Source organism: Aulonocara sp. 'chitande type north' Nkhata Bay, linkage group LG17 (assembly GCF_057382095.1).
Source record: "Aulonocara sp. 'chitande type north' Nkhata Bay isolate Kocher_YH1m ecotype deep benthic linkage group LG17, A_spYH_male_GT1.1, whole genome shotgun sequence".
In the NCBI taxonomy this organism is placed as follows: domain Eukaryota; kingdom Metazoa; phylum Chordata; class Actinopteri; order Cichliformes; family Cichlidae; genus Aulonocara; species Aulonocara sp. 'chitande type north' Nkhata Bay.
The window spans coordinates 18,939,010-18,959,742 of record NC_141360.1 but is presented as its reverse complement, the minus strand read 5'-3'; positions in this window follow the sequence as shown (position 1 = coordinate 18,959,742).

Below are 20,733 nucleotides of genomic sequence, written 5' to 3'. Positions count from 1 at the left end.
CTCGTGCCTGCCTTTTGTAGATGTGGTGCTTTTGGCTTTGTTGGCTGGTGGATTGTGAAGCGGCTGTAACGAGAAATAACACCTCCATGTCCGAGATCAGTTCTCCAGGTTGGGAATGAGCTTCTGCCCTCTGGGTGAGCAGCACAGAAAAGGGATGGATAATTTGTTTCAGCAGCATTTGCAGTGATGTGTACACTGTACCGATATGAGCTGAGTGTGAAAGCAAAGCAGTTGACTTACTGGTTGAGCTACGACTCTATCTGTGGTCACGAGCTCTGGGTAGTGACCAAAAGAATGAGACTGTTACTACAAACAATGAAGATAAACCTCCTTTAATAGGTGCTCAGAATAGAGCTGGTAGTTCACATTGAACGGAGCAAGCTGACCGGGATGCCTCTTTGGTGAGAAGTTCCAAATAATACCTGGAAGAGGTCCTTTGGCAGACCCAGGACAGTAAGAGACCAGGAGAGTCCATCTTAAAGCTGGATTGGGGATGACTGTGTGTCCTTGAGAAGCCAGAGGAGGTGGTCTTGGAGGAAGTCTCAGCTTTGACTGGATGGTCGTCATTTTTTTGTATTGTCCACATTACTTCATGTGATTTAAGTACAATTAAAGCAGAGAAAGGGATGGTCTTCTTTAATTACCCTGAAAGCTCCCAGATTTTAGATTCTGGAGCCAAAAGTTCCAGAACATATAATCACAAGAAAAACAGATTATTATTTTTGTTCCCAACACAAGAAAATCTTTGCTCTCCCATGTGACCCTGCCCACTGTCCCAAAATAAAATCAAGCTCATTCATCACTGTTTTGACTCTTTGAAAGAGAACTAGTGGAGAGGCTCGAACACAAAGGAGATAATTTTCATTGACGAAACAATGGACAGGCACACGAGAAGATGAGCTTCAGTAACGTAAGGATTTCCTCCGGTTTTCACTCATGCCCAGAATTCCCCAAAATGCCAATGCACTACAATTGCTCAGTCCAGAAATGTATAAAAGATTTAACATTAATGTTTCAGACGATAAAACTAACAAAAAGAAAAAGAAACAGTGTCAGATATGTGTAGGAAAACATCAAAGAAGTGCATCTGGTTCTTCAAAGACATGTCATATTTACATACGTGCTCACAGGAGTCCCTGATTAACAGCTGCAAGCTGACTGTGTGCCATCTGATACGCTGATGAGGAGGATGTCAGTGTGTCAGAGGAACTTATTGATTTGAAGCTTCTGTTGATGAAACAGCTCAGCGGGTTCACAGAGGACCATCGGGGAGAAAGAGGCGTCTGCACGTCTGACCTGCCAGAAACTGCCAGCTGGCCCGATGTGTTGAGTTAATGAGTACCACATGTACCGAGTTTGATTTTTTCCACATTTGAATTGTTTCAAGAAACAGCACTGCAGCCAAACAAGCTTTACTCCGTGTGGAGAACATGCAGCTGATTCGATCACCAGTTTGCACTTTGGAGGTTCAGGTCCATCCAAAAAAGTCACTGAGCTCCATGAGCTGCAGTCTACTGACATCATTTTACATAAAATTGTAAAAATAAGTCACACAGTTTGATAATGAAAGAGTAACAATAAGAGTCACCATCAGTAGCTTAGTGTATCTGCAATAATAAAGCGAACTAACACGACTGGAGACAATGACCTCACTCGGTGGTCCTGTGACACCACTGTGCTTTATGGGCAAACGTCTCCACTTTGGTCTCGTCTGTCCAGAGGGTGTTGCTCAGGAAAGGCTTTGTTCAGGTGCAGCTTTGCAAACCTGGGCTGTGCTGATGTGTTCTCTTTACAGTTTTTTCTGATTGCTTAAGCACATGTTATGTAACTATTGGCTAATTTAGCAAAACTCTACACACAAATAAAACAACCTGTCACCCAATTATCCAAACATTTTAGTTCTCTTGCAAAAGCAAACACAGCTAGATTAACTCTTCACACCTTTGTAAAAATGGTGTTTCCGTATCAAACAGTACACACAAGCCATCATCTACTAAGCACACAATGCGCCAACTGCACACCGATGGTATGAATACAAAACACATCTGGCGTTTGCCTTCCCTGTGCACAAGGTAGGCCATGTCAGTTTGAGCTCATACTTCTGTCATAGATCCATAAGCATGGAGGGATCCAAACTTCAAGTACTGGTGTTTAGTCAAACACATCAAAACAAACACAAGTGTTTATTTCCAAGTATAGGATTATTTGCAATCGCCATAATGACTATATGGGTTACGTGGTCTGCAGTGAACATGCTTCCTCTGCCCCCTCCTCGTCTTCCTCTTGCTCCTCCTTGTCCTTGTCGTCCTCTTCATCCTACTTCTTCACCTCCACGTCCTCTTCCTCGGCCTCCTCTACTTCTCACTCTTTCTGCTCCCACCATTGTACTCCGCACACACAGCTTACCTGTATTATAGTGCTTAGGCTGATTGCAAAGTGAACGAATTATCTAAGAAAGTTTTCACATGTGAAAGTGTGCCAGACAGTTGGCAAATTAGTGTTAATGATAGCCATACATGTGTATACTTTTGCTAGGAGTGTGTTGGAAATTTGGAAATTGAGTGTTGTGCAGTGAATTGTGCCTACAGTCTTGCAAAGTGTGTGTTACAAAATTGCAAACTGAGTGCAAAGCAGTTTTTGTGCTTTTAGTTTTGCACACTCAGTGAGTGGTTTTGCTATACGTCTGACTAGTTTTAGAAATTGTGCTACAGGAATCACAGTTAGTGTTTAGGCATTCGGTAAAAACTGTAAGAGAAGCCATACTCATGCTGCCTTTAACCTGCTAGCTGAAGCCTGTAGAGGCTTAGGTTTTTTTGCAGTGAGCATTGCACCGTTTGACTTTGGGGGGAATTTGCTGGGACGTTTGATCTGAGCACTCCAGACCAGCTTACAGAAACTTCTGCTTTTAAACAGGTGATCACACTTGCTGATGATCAGTTAATCACTCCATCTGATTATCAGTAAACCTGCCATGGGCCCACTGACCTATTTAGAGACTATACACTGAGTTTGGTTGCACAATAAAAGGAGAAAGTTCACAACTGGAGCACATATCACTAATAATAAAGAAATCTGAGACCAGCTGTTTTTGTAACTCAGCTGTTTCAAAGCAGAGAGCCTGTGTTTGGCTCTCAGAGCTCGTTTTAAAGACTTTTAAAATTCAATCTTTGGGCATATCCGTCATTGATATTTCACACATGACATGATCAATGAAAAGCAGCCAACTCATTTTTCCTGTTCACAAACAGGAAAAACAGCAACGTTTAAAAACTCCATATCCATTACAGATCCTGACTGTTCGCTTGCCCACCTGCCTCCATTCAAAATCAATCCAAGACGTGAAACTTTAGACAAACTATAACCACTAAACCCAGAGAGGAGAAGAGTGACTCGAGCTTTCAGGGCTCAGATGAACTTTTCCTACCTCGTAGAAATAAGCTGAGCGGGCTGCTGAAAAGTTTCTGATCCACAGTTTTAGTCAGAGAGGTTGATCGTGGTCTAAAGGCTTTGACAGACAGCTGTTTGTTGGAGGATTATGCTTCACTGCAAGTGAGGATGAGCACTCTTTGAAGTGGCAGCTGGAGTAAAATTAAAGAAAACTCAAGGCTTAGGCACGACAGTCCTAACACTAATACTCAAGAGAGGCTGGAAAAGCTTTTAACATGCAAAACACCTGGTGCACGTTTCAGAGAAAGGTCTCCCGAGTTCAACTCTATAAACCAGGAGGAAATAATGGACTGGAGACTGTGCCCTCGCTCTTGGAATCAGTTCTTTATTAGTTTTTTTCTAATTGGGCACCAACATCTACACATCTGAATGTATATCTGGTGGTGGTTTTATTAGTCCGCTGCAGTAGGGCCATTTAAAGATGCTGATGACGAATCACAAAGATCTCACAGCAGGTTGTGAAGTTGTCCTGAACGCTTTTTGTCACATGAACTTCACGTTTTTTTCTTCACAGTTGTTTATTGTTTCTGAACGTGATTTTTTTGAGTCATTCAACCTCATGTCATACACTCTTTTTACACACCATTTACTTCCATCCATCCATCCTCTTCTGCTTAAGTAACTTTAAAAGCGCTCCTGCAGCCGCTGCTCAACTGGCAGAAACATGACTGTGCTCAAGGGATAGTGATAGTGGGGACATTTTCTCCATGGCAGAGGGGCTTTCTCATAGTCTCATCATCAGTGGAAAGTTCTCCAAGCATCTTGAATCCAAAGGTGTTTCATTTCAGGTGAAAACTGAGAACCTGACTGTGGTGTCCTCAGTGCTCTCTACAAATCTGGAAATAAAGCTGCTATTGAAAAGTTCATATTTTGGTAGGGATGACTTCTAACAGGAAGCAAAGTCCGGGTGTGTCAGAGGACGTGAAGAAACCACCGTCTGCTTTTACAGGGAAAGAACAGCAGAGCAGTGTTTGCACAGCGAGCGCTCTCCTGCTTATTTATGCTCATTATGTTTTTTCCATCTGAGCGTGACCGCAGCTCTGCTCTCTTCCTGCCAAATCAGCGTCCCGGTCGCAGTTGGCAGCGCTCCTCAGGCTGCGGCCCAACATACACAGAGCACCTGTCAGCTGTGGCAGGACAGCATGGGCCTGTTTTTACCTGCAAGAGACACGTGGAGGCTTCAGAGGGGCCTGCACTGATCTACAACAAGACTCAGACCTGTACCTGCACCTCGGTCAGCTGTGACTCATAAAACAAACAACGCACAGCAAATGAAACGTTTTGATGTTTGCAGGAAAGAGTGCTGAAAGTCTGAGTAAAATGAGCTGGCTAGAGCTGTTTTTATGCCTTACATCATCGGCCTTATAACGACAGGTCACTGCTGCACAACACAATTAAGAAAATGGAAGGATGACAATTTTAAGCTACAGCAGAGACAGAAGTAAGCCCTGTTTTTCTAACTGCAATTTACAGAAGTCCTCTGAACAGGCCACGTTCAGGCAGCGATAAAGTCAGGTACAAGGACATGCTCACTAAATGAGAGTGTTTATTTAAACATGGCTTTGCGCAACATGCAGAGCATGGGTTCCAGTTTTTCTCAAGAACCATAGAAACAGCACGCCTGAGAGACTGAAGACAGAAACAAGGAAACCTGTATAACAACACAGTCTGTGCACTCACCCTATTGGTTCCCTTTTGGCAAGTATCTGTCTGCCTATGGATTCACCTCTGATTTCCTTCCAAATGAGTGAATGAATTATCCAAACAGCCGTGTTTCCCGGAAGAGCCGAGCCTGAAGAACCACAAGGATGCTTGCATACTGCGACCTCCTTCGGGAGTGTTAACGGGTTGTGCTACACCAAACATCGTCTCTTGTCAGCACCTGTGCTTCTTTTTAGGTTTTTCTTCCCTAGAATTGAAGTTGCAGAATTGTAGTTTTGACACTTTGCAACAGAAATGAAGCACACAGCACTGGTGTTGTTTCCATCGACTATCACATAGCTTTAAGGGGCTGTGGGAACCCAGGCACTCCTCCCTGTCTCCCTCTCCTCCCAACAGGGGCTCAGACTGATGTTTTCAATTCTTAGACTGGAGTAGATTGACTTTAGAGCCCCAGGAAGATAAAAACTGCACATTTCCAATTGCCAATAAAATTAAGCTTCAGGGTTTGGTGACTTTTCCCCCAAATATATTCGCTGTAAGTTATATTTCTGCTACACGTTTCACAGTGTTTGAGCTTCAGTAACGGCTCAGCACAGTGGGTGTCTCTGACTCCACCCAGCAGAGCCCTAAACTGAAAAAATACACAGAGGGGGGTGTCCAAATTCATGGGCTGCATCCTCCTGAGGACGCATTTGTAGGCCAATTACGTCACAGTAACGCGACAAAGGCTGTCCAAATTCAGCTCCTCTGAATGCAGCCAACAAATGCGTCCTCCTTTTCCCCGAATTTGAAGGATGGGTCGGGTGTATCTGTTATGTGACGGCTGTGTGCAGGCAGGAGAAGGACCCAAAGTGCAGACTCCAGAGACAGAAAGTAACTCAAAAGGGTAACAAAACTACAAATACAAAATACACCTACGCAGACAAACCACACAGCAAGATAACAGTAGATCACAACAATGACAAACTGAAACACAGGGCTTAAATACATAGAGGGAGCAATCAGGGAATGGACAACAGGAGGGAAACCCAGCTGGGGCAAATCAGAACTGACGAGACAAGGAAGCGGCATTACAACAGAGGGAACAGAGACGTGGGACCAGGGCAGACACAGACACTGACTGGACACGGGGATATAGCGGACAGGGGAGACAGTAACTAAGGATTACACAGAGACAAACCATAAGACATGACTCTAACAAAAACCCAAAGACTAGAAATTATAAATAATATAATAAACTCAAAAACCCTGGGTCAACGACCCAGGCATCCTAACAGTATCCTTCGTGGCCTACCATATCCCAGAATTCATAGCACGGCCCAGCCAATTCCAGTTTTCAACAATAGCGGCCGCTACTAAGTTGTTAATATTACTCTTATTACTCTTTCTGGGTCACAAAATAAACTTTTGACATATTTTCAGGCTGTGTAAACTTCAAATATCTGCTCAGTTTATCAAGATATCACATATTTTCAAAAGTGCTTCGACGTTTTCGGAGACGCCTGTTACCCACCAGCTTGATAGCTAGCCGGGAGCTCAAGGGTCACTGGAGCCGCAGAGAACGGCTAACTATAATATATAAGTCACTTAGATAATGTAAAAATGTTATTGTTTGGCTGTTTCAGTGTTTTATTTGTTCATGATTAAATCGGTTTGGCTGAGATTAAAGTTATTAGATTAGATTAGATAAAATAAAACTTTATTAATCCCCTGGGTGGGTTCCTCCTTGGTTTTCACACGGCAAACATCAAACAGAAGTGTGAGATGGTCGAGAATTTACTTGTTATATTTTAGATAGCAAAGAGCAGACGGCTGAGTTTATTAAACTCTACAGAGACAGCGGTGAAGCAAATCTGAAGGCTAGACCGTCCAATTCCACAGCCGTTTACTTCCGACCTACCCGACCTTCTGAGGACCCGGCCCACATAGGCCGCGAAGGCCGGGTCCTCAGGAGGATGCAGCCCATGAATTTGGACACGACCTTACCTCTGCCTCCACACAGCTTAAACAGGAAGCTTGCCATGATTGGCTCATTGTTTTCCTTGTTTCAGATGCTGATTGGCTGTTTGGTGTGGAGGTGGGACAGCTGGCATCATCTCAGGTTTTCTTTCAGGATTCCTCACAGCTCCTCTCTCTTTTACCTTTATTTCTTCAGATTTTCTGTCCTTCACAAACAGAAGGTTTGAATAGAAGGATGTGACTCTTTATGACATCACACACATTATTAGAAACTTTGGTTGTGTTTAATATGAATGTTAGCACTGAACATGAAAAACATGACAAGAAACGGCAGAATAAGCCCATTTCAAGTTTCTGGCCCTGAGTCAGGTGATGAGAAATCTTAAAAGCTGTGAAAACCAAACAATGCAGGTGTAAGAAACTCCAGCACGTGCTCAGGTTTGCACAAATGAACACCTTCCCCTGGAAACACAGTAAAACTAAAAATTGCCTCGGCATTTTCCCATCAGGAGCCAAAGCAGAATCTGAGCTCTGAGAACACAAACATAGCCCCTGATCAAAGATGACCATCTCCATTGATTTCCAGCATCTTTTATTAAATTAGTGCCCTGAGATAAGAATGTGCCTGGCTGTAGCTCAGGAGGTAGCGCAGGTCACGTACTGATTGGAAGGTTGGTGGTTCGATCCCTGCCTCCTCCAGTCTGCATGTCAAGTATCCTTGGGCAAGATACTGACCGCAAGTCTCCAATGCATGCATCGGATTGTGAATGTGTGTGAATGTCGTTAGAAAAACACTCAGTTTAGAGTCAGTGCTTGTGAGATTGGGTGAATGTGGCATGTTGTATACAGCGCTTTGAGTACTTCTGTATGAGAATCAGTCCATTTACCATTACCGGCAGAGTGTGGTCATAGCCTCAGCCTCTACATGGTTATTTACCGTGAAAAGGCTTTTCCACTAACATGGTGCCAAACAGAGAATGACTGATTCCCTCAGAGTTCAGGAGCAGCTGCCTGGTGTAGTCAGACTCACACACTGGGCATCTGCAGGTAGGAAGTGTAACTTCTGCAGTTGTTTTGTTCTTCATTTTGTGATGCAGTTTTAGAACTTGTTGGTTCCACTTTTGTTTTTGTTTTTGCTGAATAGACCGGTCTCTGAGACTTGGGCCCTATTTCAGGAAGCCTGTTTAGAAAACTCAGAGTGAAAAACGATACTCAGGGTTGAGTAACCCCGAACTGTCCAACTCGGAATATTCGGTTTCAGAAAGGCTGATAACAATTAGTTCAGTCGACGCGGAGTTGCTTTAACCCCAAGTTAAGCACGCGCACGAGGATACATAAAGCCCTGATTAGTGGAGCACAGATTAAGCGAGTCACCATGGAGACGGAGGGAAAGAAGGCGCGGTCAATGTATCTTACAGCGCTTGAGGCCGAAATTCTGATGGCAGCATATGCAGATAACATGCAAATTTTGCGGAAAAAAAGTAACACAGCCTCAGCTGCAAAAGAAAGGGAGCATGCATGGCAAAACATAGCCGACAGAGTCAATGCGTGAGTGTTAATTTAAACATTGATCTAGGGATTTCCACCCATTTAACACGTTATTTTATTATATTTTATTTTATTTTTTATTTTATACATTTGATTTTGTGATGGAACACACACTCCTCAGCCTCCCTGGGAAAGTCTATGCCAGGGTGCTGGAAAGGAGAGTTCGTCCGTTAGTCGAACCTCGGATACAGGAGGAACAATGCGGTTTTCGTCCTGGTCGCGGAACACTGGACCAGCTCTTTATCCTCTCCAGGATACTTGAGGGTGCATGGGAGTTTGCCCAACCAGTCTACATGTGTTTTGTGGACTTGGAGAAGGCATTCGACCGTGTCCCTCGGGGTGTCCTGTGGGAGGTGTTGCGGGAATATGGGGTGTCTGGCCCATTGCTACGGGCCATTCGATCCCTATATAACCGTTGTAAGAGCTTGGTTCGCATTGCCGGCAATAAGTCGGACTCATTCCCGGTGGGTGATGGGCTCCGCCAGGGCTGCCCTTTGTCTCCGGTTCTGTTCATAATTTTTATGGACAGGATTTCTAGGCGCAGCCAAGTGGCGGAGGGCTTTCGCTTTGGTGGCCTCAGAATCTCATCTCTGATTTTTGCAGATGATGTGGTTCTGTTGGCTTCATCGGGTGAGGGCCTCCAGCTCGCACTGGAACGGTTCGCAGCCGAGTGTGAAGCAGCGGGAATGAGGATCAGCACCTCCAAATCTGAGGCCATGGTTCTCAGCCGGAAAAGGGTGGAGTGCCCACTCCGGGTCGGGGATGAGTTCCTGCCCCAAGTGGAGGAGTTCAAGTATCTCGGGGTCTTGTTCGCGAGTGATGGGAGAAGGAAGCCGGAGATCGACAGACGGATTGGGGCTGCAGCTGCAGTAATGCAGACGCTGCACCGGTCCGTCGTGGTGAAGAGGGAGCTGAGTGTAAAAGCGAAGCTCTCAATTTACCGGTCGATCTACGTCCCTACCCTCACCTATGGCCACGAGCTGTGGGTAGTGACCGAAAGAACGAGATCGCGGATACAAGCGGCAGAAATGAGCTTCCTCCGAAGGGTGGCTGGCCTCTCCCTTAGAGATAGGGTGAGAAGTTCGGCCATCCGGGAGGGGCTCAGAGTAGAGCAGCTGCTGCTCCACATCGAAAGGAGCCAGCTGAGGTGGTTCGGGCATCTGACAAGGATGCCCCCTGGGCGCCTCCTGGGTGAGGTGTTCCAGGCATGTCCCACCGGGAGGAGGCCCCGGGGCAGACCCAGGACACGCTGGAGAGATTATATCTCTCGGCTGGCCTGGGAACGCCTTGGTATTCCCCCGGATAAGCTGGAGGAGGTGGCTGGGGAGAGGGAGGTCTGGGCCTCTTTGCTTAGGCTGCTGCCCCCGCGACCCGGCCCCGGACAAAGCGGATGAAGATGGATGGATGGATGGATTTTGTGATGGTATTTGAGCGCAGGTGCAACCCAACAGGCCCCAAACGTTCCTGGCAGCAAGTAAAAATGAAATATAAAAATATAGTCCAAACAGGTAAGGTGTAATTGTATCATGAGCCATAGTGCTTGGTCTGTTTGTCCGATGTAAATCAATTGCAGTTAGAGGCTACATTAATTTTCTTTCTGTAAGCACTTATTGAAATTATCTGAGCACATTACAAGTACATATTTGCTTACTCTGTATGCTCATATGCGACCCGTTATAGCCAACAGAAAAAAAGCGGAGGCCCGAAAAACAGGTGGGGGTCCTCCACCACCACCACTCACAGAGGCTGAGCAGTTGGCTTCCACATTTGTGATAATGTTGGCAGCATCACATATGATCTTCACAGTGCAGAGAACACAAATTAGCATCCATTACTATAATGAAATAATTTGTTAGTTTGAAATGCTACAGGGAGCTATGTACCTGTACATTAATGCTGTGGAAAGACTTCCTGTTCACATAGTCTCCTTCATTTACTGAAGGAGCAATGATTGGAATGTGAGTGCCATCTCTACAGCCAATCACGCCTGGGAACCGTGGGAATAAATGTAACATTTAAGTAGCAGTTCAAGTATCACCACATCATGAATTAAGTTTTGTTCATCCTGCTACCTGCAATTTTGTGGAATCCCTCTTTGATAAATCTTGTGGGTCTATGACCGGGGAACACCACAAACGAGTACAGGAGACGTTTCAGTGCAACTGTAACATTCCTGACTGCCCGACAGACGGTAGCCTTGGAAACGTGCTCAGCGTCACCAATATTATGCAGAAAGCTCCCGTTTGCAAAAAACCGAAGTGCAATACAAATAATATGTAGAGAACTGGGACAATGTCCGCGATGTGTCACATGAGCAATATTAGGCCTGAGGATGTTATCCAAATAACTTATAGATTGTGCTGAGAAACGGTAACGTTCACACAGAAAATCATCAGGAAATGATAAAATGTCCGAACGCGCTCTAATCACTCTCTCCCGGCGGAGAGCTCTGCGGAGAATTTGGGCTTCAACATCTACTGGCTCTTCAAGGAAGGGACACGCCATGTCTGACACTTCCTACAGTCAGGTTTCTGACAAAGAGGCGGAGAACGTCAGGGTTAGTTGAAGTAAACCTGCTAGGGGGCAGGTTAGCTTCACGGAGTGTGTCGTCATAGTAACTCACTCAGAATTAATCTAAACTCGCTTTGTGAAACCGAAAACCCAGAGTTTTCGTTAACTCAGGGTATACTTACTCAGAGTTTGCACTAAACCGGCTTCCTGAAACAGGGCCCTGGCTTGATCCCTCTAGCTTCATACCACATCCGGAACAGTGTCTAGTCTGATTGAGGGCTTTTATTTTGAAAATCTTCAGGGTTCTCTCTCCCATTGCTGTTTCTGACTTCCTGTCCTCACCATCTGCAGCTTGATGTGGTGTTGTTCAGCAGTAGAGATCGGTGGCTTTAACAGCTTTGTTTCTTCTCACCATAAAAACACAGCTGTAACTCTGCTGATTACTATGTTTCAGCTGTGATGACAGAAACATATGAAAGATATGAAGATTTTTCTCTTTCTCTTAGTCATTAGCAAATTCAAGCAGTTCTGTAAAATCAGCTTTTTGATGCAGCAAACAAGCTGAAAATAGTTTGTTCCTCACTGCTTCTTCACCTTTGAAGAATTAATTACACTGTGACTAATTACTCAGTGTCGTCTGCTCCTGAGCGGATCCTCCAGAGGCCTGAGGAGTCTGCACAAACCGAATCCACATGCAAGTTTCAACATGGAGAGTTTCAAAGAGCTTTGAGAGCATGAAGAGAAAGTGAAGGCTAAGCCAGTGAGAGTTCGTATTTAACCTGATTTACTCACTGCCATGAATAATTTAATCTTGACTAGTGAACGTATCAACTCACCTGGCATCAATCTGGTTCTTGAACATCTTTAATTTTTTGTTGTGCTGTTTGATTATGTGTAAAAACAGCTGACAAGAGCCACAGACTTAAATATTTCCTTATTGTAGGCTCTGCAGGGAGCAGGTCGATCATGCTGATACAAACTCTGTTTTATAACATTTAAAATAAAGTTTCCTCAGAAACGTGGCGTCCACACCGCTCTGGATCTGTGCTTTAAAATCAGATCATTAATAAATCAAGCATGTTTGCAAAAGCTGAGCAGGTTTCATGTTCAAAGCTTTTTATCTGCAGCACAGAGCAGCTGATGATTGCAGTGATTAGCATCACTTCCTTCATGTTCATCCAGATTTCCAGCAGCAGTTTACAGTGAAACGTGGAAATGGAGCCGCTGACGTTGGTTTTCCTGGAAACCCATCTGAACGTGTTTGAGTTTGGATGAGCAAAGCAGCTGTTTGCCATCATTTGAACTTCTTTATTAATTAATACCATCAGTGCAGTGCTAATCCCATGCATCATCACGTCTGCGTGAAATCACCCCCCCCAAAACCTCTCAGGAAAGCTGTGTGAAAATGACTTTCTGTGTTCAGTCTGCACTTTGGCTAAACTCGACCCCCCCAAACCTCCACCTGGTAATATAAAGGGCACAACCTCAGCGAGCGCCCATTTTCCTGTTACATAACATCCTGCAGCTGCGCCGAGCTCACAGAGTTTTATAGAGAAAACATCTGTGTGGAAGAACTGGCACAGACATCGCTGACTTTTTACCTGTTTTAGCTCCTAGTTTGGGTCAGATGGTAAATATTTTCTGTTGAGGTCACGTCATCGTTTCCTGCAGCAGCTTCCATCTAATCGGCGCTTCTGTTTTTATACTCAACATTATTTAATATGCAGCTCAGAAATGAACCAAAACTAATACATAAGTACATAAATATGATTCTGTATTTTCTATACATTTTGTTTCTACAGTTATATATTCAGTTTATCTTTTTTCACTTTGCATTTACTTGTTTTTCTAGATTTTTATTTGTGTTTATTACACGTTATTTATTTCTGTAATTCTACACGGATTTATTGAATGATTCTATTTTCATTAATTTATTTATTTCTATAAACCAAAGTCTAAATTTAGTTGACATTATTTCTATTTTTATTTATTATTTAGTTAATTTCTACATCTATTTTTGGCTGTTTGGCAGTGGTTGTTACTAAAGTGAAAAAACCGCTTGTTGATCAGGATGATGGACTCCTGTAAATGAAGCTGTGAAAATAATATATATCCAATAATAGTTTAATTCTTAGGAACAAAGTGATTTCATTTTCAGTGCCTGTCTTAGAAATGTGGAAAACTTTGTTTTGTCATTTTGACGTTTATTTTGTTCATCACTGGAAACTTCTTAGAAGGAGAGCAGGAGGAATGTTCAGATGTTCACAATGAAATGTGATGTGTGGAGCAACAAACCAGTGAAATGATTGGCAGACTGATTTGACTTGTGTGATGTATAATGTATAAAGCATTAATATAAACCATGCAGTTACTGACCCACACATACTGAGGCAGAGATAACTACGTGATATACTGGAGCTCACTGTTGGCACTTCACTTGTTGGCCAGGTGTAATCAGGTTTGTGTCTGTGACTATTAACTGCTGATGGACCTGGTATAAATGCTGTATTTTGTAGTTGAGGTGATTTGAATTCATTGTGCTCACACAAGATGAACCTGGAGGATTTTTTCCCATTACAGCAGGCAGTGGAAAAGATCAGTTCATTGTCAACGTGGAACTTTTTTCAGGCCATGTTTCCTTCACGGGTCCAGCTCAAGGATAAAAATAGACACTCTCGCCAATAAAAATGACGCTGCTGCCAAGCATCGCCGCCTCCCACCAGCAGAAGTCCTCGGCACCTGCTCGACCCAACAGTTTGTGAGAGTTCAGAGATCTGCTCCCCCCAGTCGGTGCTTGAACACGAAGGAGGGGCAGATTGCAATGTGTTGTTTATGTTCCTTCAACGAGGCCAACGAGACGTCTGACTCTCTGCATCAGCAAGTTTTCTCCCAGCATTATGGTCCTCAATTAGACAAACCAGGATGTTGGGAGTTTGTGCTGGTCCCAGCGAGAGTCAAGAGATTTTGGTTTTTAATCCAGCAACCTGTGCTCTTAATCACCTCTGCACCATTCTCACTGCTTATTTAATATGAAGCGTGTTTAGGGACAAACACGTAAAAATAGGATGTAAACGTGCTGGACTTTAGAATAAGTGTCATGTTTTTTCATTATCCATTTCATAGATTTCTCACTCATCTTCATTTTACTGTAAAAACAGACACGTTGACAGTACTGTGGAAAACTTTGAGCCACCCTTCATTGCTTATGAATTATATTTTGCTTCCAAGGAGCCGGGCTGTCTTTAAAACTGTTTACAGTGCTGTAGAACAACAGTTCTCCAGATCTGTGAAGCTCTTTCAAAGTTCTTCTTTGGACATTGGCTGCTTTTCCACTCATGTTCAGTCCAGTCCTCGTGCCGGACCATTTTCACTCACTCAGCTCACGAATGAACCGGTGCTGTGTCTGCACGCAACAGACAACCGAGCAAAGACTTCAAAGGACATCTTCTCTAAGTTGTCCTGAGCAGACGCCTGTCCCACATGCTGTTAAGAGCCTGAAAGTTTACCCAGCATGCACTTAGATTTTCTCCAGTGAATTATCAATAATCTGCTGCAGTTTATTCAAAATACAATAGATCCATCAAACTGATGATCAGAGACCATGAAGAACAACAGATTCAGTTTTCAGGTAAAAAGTGGGTAAAAAACTGATCTTATTGCAGTTTTTTAGCAAAGCTTAAATATGTTTTTCAGCCCTGAAAATGTCATGGGGATCTCTGCTGGACCGATGAAGTTGTGAGGCTCCAACATGCTGGAAAAATAATTAAAATGTGCCAAATTTGGACTAAATGAGCCAAACCTTCATCTTCCTGAGAGAAGGGCGAGCTGAGATGAGCATACCTGTGACGGGGGAGGTGGAGAGGATAATCTGTGACATTTTGAGCTGAAGGCAGTACGCTGACCCAGAAACACCAAACGAGCCTCATCAGCCCAAACGAGGAGAGTGAGGAGATGAAGACGGACAAGCAGAAACACGAGTGAACTTCTGACCTGCAGAGAAAACACGGCGCCGACTCATGACTCAGCAGACCCGAGCTTGGCTGCACTTCTGCCTGCCTAAAAATGACAGAAAGATTTTTACTGTTTTTGTAGATATGATCCACTGGAGTTACTGAGTGGACGTGGTCTAACAGCAGGCACTTGTTTAGTGGTGCAGAGATAAAACGAACAAACAGCTTTCGGTGAGGACGGTAAACGTCTGTTGTCTGATTTCGAGGGCCTGAATCAGCAAACGGGGGCGTGGCAGTGTGTAATTTTTAGGCTGCGCAGGAGTGAATAAATGTGTATTTAATTGATGTAAACTTGTTAATGAACATTTATACTATTTTAAAAAAGTAATTTTTTAAAAATTAGATGTATTTTTAATGTTCTTCCTACCTTTAAAGACTTTTAGAGTATTTGGGGTAAATGATCGTAATGTGCTGAGGTTTAATAAGTAATCGAGGGCACAGAACTGATGAAGAATCAACATTAGAGTTTAATATGAGGCTTTAATGGCTGCTGTGGTTTTACTGGATGAAAATATGACCCAAGTGGGAGAACCTCATCTCGGTTCCATTCTGCAGGTCATGTGTTGGTGGGAGCTGTGAGGCTGTTTGGGTGAAATAGCTTCACTGAGATTTACAAAGCAATTATAAGGTCGGTGCTTTTTTTAGATGCACTAGCGCTGGGGCTGGAGGCTGCAAATGTCAGCTCCAAGCTTTGATCAGCACTCAAATACCTTGTTAACTAGTGGATGGAGACTCGATACATTCATTCATTTGACCCCTAAGGATGAATTTGTGGATGTGGGATTGATGATGGGCGTATATTTCCAGGGCTGATGACCACTTAAATCTGCATCTAACATATTTGGTTTTCAGTCACTTCTCTTTTAGTGAGTGCCAGTCTGAGCTTTTAGAAAAACTCTTTCACATAAATAAAAATTTGGTTTTTATACAAGAGAAAAGTTGTGTTTTCTGTAGCTCAAATAACAGTTTTCACATGCCAAACTGGAAAAATGTTTTTACCATGAACACAGTTCCTAAAGCTTCACATGGTGGTGTAATGTTATAAAGTGCGAGGAGCTGATTGTTGTGGAGCAGCAGTCAGCTGAGGTCGGCTGCTCTCTCTGCTTGACACTTCCTGACAAAGAGAACGGTCCTTTTGTGAAAAATTCAGGATGATAGAAATGAACTGAGGTTAGCACAAAGACACCTAAACACTGGCCACAAAATCTGAATTATCTTAGATGAACTTTGACTGAGCAATGTCATCTTTAAGAGAGATACCACCAGAGTTCCAGGATGGCGAAAACTTAGCTTCAGGACCTCCTCTCATCCTTTCCTGTGAGTCCACATTGATACACTGCAAATTCAGGCGCGGCGAATTGTTGCAGTGCACGAGTGTTTGCCACAGGCAGCATGGTGGAACAGTGGTTAGCACTGTTGCCTCACAAAGAGAAGGTCCAGGTTTTGAATCCAGCAATTGGGCGGGGCCTATGTGTATGGGTATTCTGGCTCCTCCCACAGTACAAAGACATGCAATTAGTGGGGTCAGGTCCACAGGTGTGGGTGTGAATATGCTGATCACAGAAGTGTTAACACTGAAACTCATCCACACCAGGAGGACTTTTATATCAGAGCATTATCATTCTCGACGCGTAACATACCGACCATTTGTCACACCCCAACACGTCTCATAGTGAAGCAAAAGGTACCCTTCCACGTTCTTATTAAACGCTCTGGGTTCTCAATTGACTTCAATGTAAACCCGCTTGCGGCGGTAAGAGACCTTAGAGATGAGGCTTTAGCCGTTCAGACCAACACAAACACATGAAAGTATCACTGATAATTCAACAATAAAATAGCTTTTGTTGTGGGCATCAAATAGTGTTTTCCAAAGTGATTCAGGATCTGAACAGAACGGATTTAACAAACATAATGCGTTGTTAGGTTTATTTTCATTTCACATGTAAAACATTTATGGATTCGTTCCAACTCATTCCCAACGTGTAAAATACCGACGATTTGCCACAATCATTAATATTGTGACAAATCGATGCTGGGATGAGAACGTGTTGATAATTTAATGCCCATTCAGATACCACCTTAAGACTCTGCACTCTGAGCTCAGGGGGATCTTCTATGAATGGTGACATCATTTTTCAGAGCACTGACTGGTCGTAAGTGTTGTTCTTGTGCACCTCGATCCTTCCTCCTGAATATGACTTGCTCTGCAGCGTGTTTTTGAGGCCTCAGTAAGCTTTCAAATGCTGAGATTTAGCTGCTCCGTGATTCAGGAAAGTTTGAGCTTGTTTGTACTGGAGCTGGATAATCAGATATTTTCCACCTGTTTTAATGTTTAAGACTTTAATGCTGATGTTTCAGTTTGGTGTATTTCTGCCTGCTGGTCAGAGTTCAGTGGACCATCAGATGCTAATCAACGTTGTGTAAGCATAAATACTTAAAGAATCCTGATATTAGAGGCACTTATTACTCATCTTAGGGGGATTTGAGTTTGGTGCTAATTACTTCCAGCTGTACTGTATAAGTGGGCCTCTAGAATTACCTCGAGAGCTTCTTCCCTCCTCCAGTATTTATTCCTGAAACCTCAAAGAAAGCAGTAAAGGCAGAGAGGGAGTGCTTCCCCGTGCAGAGCAGCTTTGCTCTCTCTGCTTTGAAGAGGATTCAGAAATCTGTGAGGATTTCTCAACCAGAATGTGTTGGAGTAAGACTCACCCTCTCCAAAACACGATCACAAAGACACTGTGCAGAGAGCAGGAAAGGATCAGTGTGTGCATGCATGCTGTGGAAACCTTTATTTAACCACACTGTGTCTAATGGGACATTTTCATGCTTCAGTTTTGCTGCAGTAAGCGGACATTTGTCACAATGGGGCTCATGTTAAGGACAAAGAGGGCAAACCACAGATTATGTCTGCACTGCAGTCCAAATCAAGACAGAAGAAAATAAGAATTAATCAGTGCGCGTGTTTGACAGGAAGATGGTGGGAAGCCGAGCAGACACCTACAAACAGAAGCTGCCAGGGGAGAGAGTCTCTTGACAGATGCTTTTATTATTTAGCTGCCATTTAGAGCAGGTGAGCTGGATTTTGCCAACATACATGGTGTTGTGAGGTTTCTGAGGGGGAACATTCAGTGAAAACACACTTCTGTTTTTTTAGAGGTCACATCATTTTTTTTTTTACCACATCTGTGAAGGATCCATTATGACACACAGGAACAGATCCAACAAGCCTCACAATGGGAAGTATCCAGAATGGGGCATCCAGAGAGCAATCGAAATGAAGGAGGAGCACTGAAATATGTCCAGATGTTTAGAAGAAGCTGACCTTCAAGAAATCAGAGTTTAATCAGCTTTCTGTGGTTGAAGTCACAGAAAGCGAGTGCAGCTCATAAGCAATGGATTACAGACAAGAGTGAAAATACAAGGAATTTATTTTTATCCATCCGTCAGTTTTTCTAAAGATCCCCTCTCCTCTCCTCTCCCTCACCACCTCCTTCAGCTCTTTGGGGTACTGAGGTGTTCCCAATCCAACTTAAAGACATAATCTCTTCATCGTGTCCTGGTTCTGCCTCCTAGGGAGTCCCCTATCACCAAAACACCTCCCTGACGGGGGCATCCCAGTCAGAAATGATCATGTGTCCTCATCCAGCACATTCATGTCCTGCATGGATATTTCAGTGTAGTTGCTTTAGGACATGAACAAACAAGGTCAAAACAAAAGTTCCTCTAACACTTTTCATACTGTAAGCAACCCCAAAAATCAGCAGAATTTGGTGATGGTGGAGAGGAAGAACTCTCTCTTAACAGGAAAGGACCTCCAAAGGAACCAAGATGGAAGAAGCACAGACTGTGGAAAATTAAAGATGTGTGAACAAGAATAGCAGACAATTTCACCTGGATTTTACAGGTGTTCAAATGGAAACTTTAATAAATAAACTGGTATTGGTCAAAAAGTAGAAGCTGGGCGTCCCTGATGTGCAGAGACAAATGGCATCACGTGGCAAGAAGATGACACTGAAGCCACGAGAACATGTGAGATGATCCACAGCAGGAGGTCAGTTTTAATCTGCCTCTGAAAAGTTTGGATTCCTCGGTGTGAAAAAATCCTGATCCTTGGCTTCACATCCACTCGGACATCTGAGTTGGCCACTCTTTTAAATATTTAGTGTCTGGGACAGTGTGAGCACACTCAATGAGTTTTTAATTCAACATGAATTGTGCTAATAAAAAGCCAGAGTAGAATTTCAAGTGAATACTTTTCAGGACATGAGTGACAAAATAATGGACAAAGATCAGCAGGATGTCACAGACGGAGCTTTAACCAGGAAACTGCTATCAGTCAACAAGCAAATGACCATCAAGTCATTTTATGATTCTGCAGTACAAAGACGTACCAGTCTGTACCTCGGTGATCAGCAGAGGAGTTAATCATAAACTAAATAATCTGATTATTTTTGCATGCAAAGGTTAGCAAATATTCCCCTGAACACTAAAATGACTAACAGCCTTCTGTTAGGTGCATTTTTATGTCCAGTTCCGTGTTTGTCTGAGCAAATTCCTTTACAATCTTCCATAAAATGTGAACATTACTCATCACTCCTCTGCTCGGAGAAAAGACGAGCTCTTCATTGGCAGCCGTAAAGCTTCTTGTGTATGTAAAACCAAACAGATAGTGCTCTTAAAAAAGATAAGCACGCCCGGCTAGCTTTTACCTAAAAAAGTGTGTGTGGGTGTGTGTGTGAGTGAGTGTGCCTCAGTAGTGTCTTAGGGAGGTGGACTGTCAGTAAGAGAGAGATAACTCTGTATGCATCCTGTAGAAACTACTAACAGATTACTGTAACAATAAGCAAACATAGAACAGGTGGCTGCCTTGGTTTATAACTCCATTAAAGAGTGTGACCTGTGGCAGACTCACGCTACACATGACAGGAATAACATCACAACCATTTCAATTACTGCAGCAGAAACAGAAAAATGCTTGAACCGGGGAAAATACAAACATCTGAGGAAGTCCTCTCCAACAATGAATAAGCAGCCTGGGATCCTAAAACATTACAGCATCCTCCGTTCTGTTCCTGCCCGCTGCATTCGCATTACTGTGGGTAAATTTCCACAGTTGACCTCTGGCACAGACTCAGGGAAAGAAAGAGCTCAAGAATAATCAGGAAAAAAGAAGGAATTCCCTTTAATTCCTCAATAGAATCTGATTTTCACACAAGTCATTTTAAACATTTGTGATCAGTCTGAAATCAGCCACGTTAACCCCTATGATGGAGCTCCATCCACCTATCAGCTGATCTAATTGTTTTATAACCAGTTTCATGTGAAATCGAGGGGATCATGTCTGTGGTTAGCCCAGAGACCCCACAGCCAATCAGAGAAAAGTTGGCTTTGAGAAAGAGGCCATGATAGTGCATGCAAAGATGCATTATTCTACATCCTGGATCAGAGAGAGACAGGATGATAATGTTTTTTGAAGAAACAGTAAGACATAATATTTTACTCCAACATCTTCCATTAAGCATGAAAACAGAAAACACAAATTTCAAACAAATTCAGAATACATTAAGTTAAAATATTGTAGATATGATGGGGCTAT